The sequence below is a fragment of the Ovis canadensis genome, chromosome 20 (assembly GCF_042477335.2).
Source record: "Ovis canadensis isolate MfBH-ARS-UI-01 breed Bighorn chromosome 20, ARS-UI_OviCan_v2, whole genome shotgun sequence".
NCBI classification, from domain to species: domain Eukaryota; kingdom Metazoa; phylum Chordata; class Mammalia; order Artiodactyla; family Bovidae; genus Ovis; species Ovis canadensis.
This window is the reverse complement of record NC_091264.1, coordinates 60,121,473-60,126,724: the sequence shown is the minus strand read 5'-3', so window position 1 is coordinate 60,126,724 and position 5,252 is coordinate 60,121,473. Positions and strand designations below refer to the sequence as shown.

The 5,252-nt window shown below is 45.2% G+C and overlaps 1 pseudogene; it reads left to right on the top strand.

Moving 5' to 3' along the window:
- Window positions 1-3,739: 3,739 nt before the first annotated feature.
- On the top strand, window positions 3,740-4,766 carry LOC138425188 (small ribosomal subunit protein eS6-like; annotated as a pseudogene).
- Window positions 4,767-5,252: the final 486 nt, after the last annotated feature.

The following is a 5,252-nucleotide window of genomic DNA, read 5'->3' as shown; positions in this document are numbered from 1 at the left end:
AATGGCCACCCATCCCAATATTCTTGCCTGGAAAAGCCCATGGACCAAGAAGCCTAGCAGGCTAGAGTCCAAAGTCTTACTACAAGACTTAGCAACTAAACCACCACCACGAACAAGAGTTACTAGAGTTGGCAATAGAAATAAACAATGAGGTCATTGATGACCTGGATAAGAAACTTGTTGGTAGCACTATGGGGGAGAACTGCTTTGCAATGGGTTCATAAGAGAACCGCCAGAGAGAATTGCTTGCGTGGTGTCCTGCAGCAGGAAAGAGATGGGTGGGATGCTTAGCCTGAGGAATAAGGTCCGTTCATCCGCATCAACAGGAGAGAAGGTCCAGTGCATGGGAAGTGATTCAGGTGTGTTGAAGTGATGGTGGGAGCTGGTAGTAGTTCTGTTTCATTTACCTCACTTTTCTCAGAGAATCGGGAAGTACGTCATTAGCTGAAAGTGACAGCTGATGGCAGGAGGAGTTGTTAAGAGGCTTGAGGTGGGAGAAGCTACAAAATAGTCACTGGGAGAGAGTGGAAGTGTATGGAGCCCACCATGGACTTAAAGTATTCTGCACAGTCAGGTGCTTTTCAACAGCTTCTTCTAGCTGCCAGGGTACAAGCGTGGAGGAGGCAGGGAGTTGGGTTTAAGCAGCCTTGTGGTTGAGCCAGGTGGGAAGGACTGAGAAAAAGACAGGCAGGAGAGTGGTGAGGTCAAGCAAGAAGTGATGGTAATAATGACCTTGGAATTGAGTTGGATAAGAAGGAGAAAATGGATATGGGGAGATTGTAGGAAGTAAAAGGATGATGGGATCAATAGGTTAAAGTCCCGCCAGAGCTAAAGGATTGTTGGAGTTGGAGATGCGAGAGGCACGACACTGGGAAGATACCAGTAGAAGTGGAGTGAGTTATAGGTTATATGGGGGTTGTCGTTATCAGCCACGACAAAGTCAAGGGTATGGACATGGAAGTGAGCAGCCGATGTGTGGTGATCAGTAAGACCATTGGAGGAGAGGCCAAGGGGTTGAGCTGCCAGGGCATTGGAAGAATCACCTAAGTGGACATTGTACCCACCAAGAATTAGGACAGCCATGGTGGACAAAGGAGCCGCATGCCTCTACAAGGAATGAGGGTGTGACTCCAGGCTCAGTAGGTGACCTTCAACAAAGAGGAATCGTGGGTAGAATCGTATGATAATGGCATGAGGTTTCTAGCTGGATGTATGTGGGTGAAGAGAAGGAAAACAGCGTGGAAGTAGAAATGAGGACCTGGAAGGTTTCCTCCAGTCCTAAGCTCACTGGCGCCAAAGGTATAGGACAGAGAACAGCCATTTGAGAAGCTCAAGGAAAGTGGGTTCCTCCTGGCAGGAAGGGAGCCAGGTCTCAGTTACAGAAAGAAGCTGAAGGGATTGATCCCCAGTGAGCCTGAATGAAGGGAGCTCCCAGAATCTCAGCCCTCAGGATTGTTCTTACACAGTTCAGCTGATTTAGCAGACGCCATCACTTAACCAACATTCAGAGCAGTTTGTTTTTGGGGTTTTTTTGACAAGCTCATTTTTTGTGTTGCTCATAGATACAGAGAAGGTAAATCACTATTATCAGAGAATTAAGGCAAAAGCAGGTGGTAACTGGGATGCTCTACAAAGCTGAGGTTTTATTATTAGTTGAGAGAGACAGAGCCTTCTACCCCAGGCAAAACTGCCCCACTTGTTGGCTTTCGATGATGGTACCATAATTCCTTATTCCTGCAGGAGGTCCCCTTTATCAGCAAGTCTTTCTCTGTTTAATTGTCTTCATGGCGCTTATCACTGCCTAGCACATGCATCAATTACCTTTTTTATTTCACGGTGAAGACAGGACTTGGTTTTTGTTCATAGTTTTATCTCAGCGGAGCCTAGATGAGCATGTAGCTCAATAGATACTGAATGAATGAATGAGTAAATGTGAATGAATGAATGAGAAAATGCAATGGCCTCTGTCCAATAACAGGTCACCAGACTTGGTTTCCAAATAGGGGAAAGAGCACAGGTTTTGGAGCAAAAATCCTAAAGGGGGCCTTCTCTGGCAGTCCAGTGGTTAAGGCTTCACCTCCCAGCACAGAGGGTGAGGGATCGATCCTCGGTCTGGGAGCTAAGATCCGACCCACCTCGCAGCCAAAAAATTGAAACAGAAGACAGAAGCAATATTGTCACAAATTCAATAAAGACTTTTAAAATGGTCCACATTAAAAAAAAAATTTTTTTTAATCCTGAAGCAGAAAGTCGAATCCATAGCCTCTGAGCCTCAAATTTCTTCATCTATATAATAGAGATGAAGAATTATTGTTATTAAAAAAAAAAACCTCTCACAATTGTTTTGGAAATTAATGAGGCATCACATGTACGGTAAATACATTAATAGGTTTACCCAGCTCTTAACAACCCTGTAATTGAGTTCAGTTGCCGGGACCAGGGGTGGACACTTGATCCAAATGAGGGCAATCGGAAGCTCCCTCCTGGACAGTAGATGTCAGCATTATGAGATTTGGAGCCACTTATCTCTTGGATGGTGAGGGTGTACACTCAGGAATTCTGCAGTCACTGTATTTTTGCAGGCTGAGGAAAGAGAGAGTCTATTCAAAGAGAGAAGAGAATGACTAGTTACACGTATAACTTAGCCATCTTCACAGCTGGTTTTTGGCTTTGAGCCTCCATAAGACTTATCTGGAGCCTTTTCAAAAAATTCCTTTATTGCTCAAGCTGGTTCCAGAGGGTTTATTACTTGCAAACAAAGACTTGTGATAAGAGAATGTGCTCACTCTACATTCTCTACATTGCGCAGTAACCTCTATATGCTTAAATACATTTCATAAATGCAAATGGAATACGTGTTATACATTACACTTTTTTCATTTATCTACATGTTTCCAACATCGGTCCTTGTCCATATACTTTGGAAAACCTCAGTGTTTTTTTACAACCACGTAGCTCTCCATAGTGTAGACACACGATCATTTGCACAGCCAGCTCCTTAGTTATGGCCATTTGGGTTGTTTCTATTTCCATTTCCGTGGCAAACAATGCCGTGTGAACATCCCTCAGCATCAATCTTTGTGGTGATGTTGGAGAATTTTAGATTAGATTCCTAGAAATTGAACTTGAGGGCCAAGAAAAACAAATAGAAAGATACAATTAAGAAAAACATATGATACTATGTGGGCTCTCAATCTCTTGCGGTTGGGCAAGAAAGTACCAGGAGTTGCTACAACTCAACAACAACAAAGCAGTTTAAACCTGGGCAAAGAACTTAGACTTTTCTCCAAACAATTTATACAAACAGCCAATGAGCACATGCAAAAATGCTCAACATCACTAATCGTTGCTGCTACTGCTGCTAAGTCGTTTCAGTCGTACCCAACTCTGTGTGACCCCATAGGTGGCAGCCCACCAGGTGTCCCCCATCCCTGGGATTCTCCAGGCAAGAACACTGGAGTGGGTTGCCATTTCCTTCCCCAATGCATGAAAGTGAAAAGTAAAAGTGAAGTCGCTCAGTCGTGTTTGACTCTTAGCGACCCCATGGACCGCAGCCTACCAGGCCCCTCCATCCATGGGATTTTCCAGGCAAGAGCGCTGGAGTGGGGTGCCATCGCCTTCTCCCACTAATTGTTACAAAACTGCAAATGAAAGCCACAAAGAGATGCACTTCACATCCATTAAGGTGACCACGATCACTCCTTTTTGTGGGGCCTCAGACACGGGCGGCTGCCTCAGAATGAAGCGCAACATCTCTTTCCCAACCACTGGCTGCCAGAAGCTCATTGAAGTGGACAATGAATGAAAAACTTCGTGTTTTCCAGGACAAGCATACAGCCACAGAGCCTGCTGCTTCTGCTCTGGGTGAAGAATGAAAGGTTATGTGGTCCGAATCAGTGGTGGGAATGACAAACAGGGTTTCCCCATGAAGCGGATTTTCCCTGTGAAGAGAATGACCCACGGCTGAGTCTGCCTGCTGGTGATCAGGGGCATTCCTGTTACACACCAAGGGGGACTGGAGAAAGAAACCGCAAGTTTGCACAGGGTTGCATCGTGGATGCCAACCTGAGTGTTCTCAATCCGGTCATCGTAAAAAAAGGGGGCAAGAAGGATATTCCTGGACACGGTGATACAACTGTGCCTCGTCACCTGCGACCCAGAACTAGCTGCTGTTGCTACTGCTGCTTAGCTGCTCAGTCGTGTTCAACTCTCTGTAGCTCCAAGGACTGTAACCCACCCACCAGGTTACTCTGTCCATGGGATTCTCCAGGCAAGAATACCAGAGTGGGTTGCCATTTCCTATTCCAAGGGATCATCCCAACCCAGGGATCGAACCCACGTGTCCTGAATTGGCAGGTGGATTCCTTGCCACTAGCGCCACCTGGGAAACCCCCAAAGAGATGGCAAAATCCGCAGACTTTTCAATCTCTCTAAAGAAGGTAATACCCACAAATACGCTGTGAGAAAGCCCCTAAACTAAGAAGGTAAGGATTCAGCGTCTTATTATTCCGTGTGCTCTGCCATGTTGGTGTTTTACTCTGAAGAAGCATCATACCAAGAAAATTAAGGAAGAGGCTGCAGAAGATGCTAAATTTGGGGCCAAGAGAATGAAGAAGGTCAAAGGAAAATACCTGGAATAGATTGCCCAGAGACGGGGGCTATCGTCTCTGAGAGCTCCTGCTGCCCAGTCTGAGACCAGTCAAAAACGAGATGTCCTAAGAGCAACAAATAAGATCAGACATTTAAAAAATAACAAAAGATGTTGACTCTAAAAAAAAAACCAGCAATAGCAAATTTTGGTGAGAATGTGCAGAAATTGGGCCCCTTGTACGTTGCTGATGGGAAGGTAAAATGATGTAGCCACTATAGAAAATAGTCTGGTGGCTCTGATTCCAATTCCACTTCCGGGCATATCTACCCCCAAAGAACTGAAAGCAAAGTACCGAAGGCATAGGCACACCTTCGTGTTCCTTGAAGGATTATTCACAAGAGCCAAAAGGCAGAAGCAACCCACGTGTCCACCAGCAGATGAATGGATAAGCAAAACTCATTGTGTGTATACAATGGAATATCCTTGTCTCAAAAAGAAAAGAAATTCGGACACAGTCTCCAACGTGGATGAACCTTGAAGACATTCTGTTAAGTGAAATGAGCCAGAAAGACGAACACTGTATGATTTCACTTACAAGAGGTGCTTAGCATGTCAAGCTCACAGAGACAAAAATAGAATGGTGGTTGGCAGGGGCTGCAGG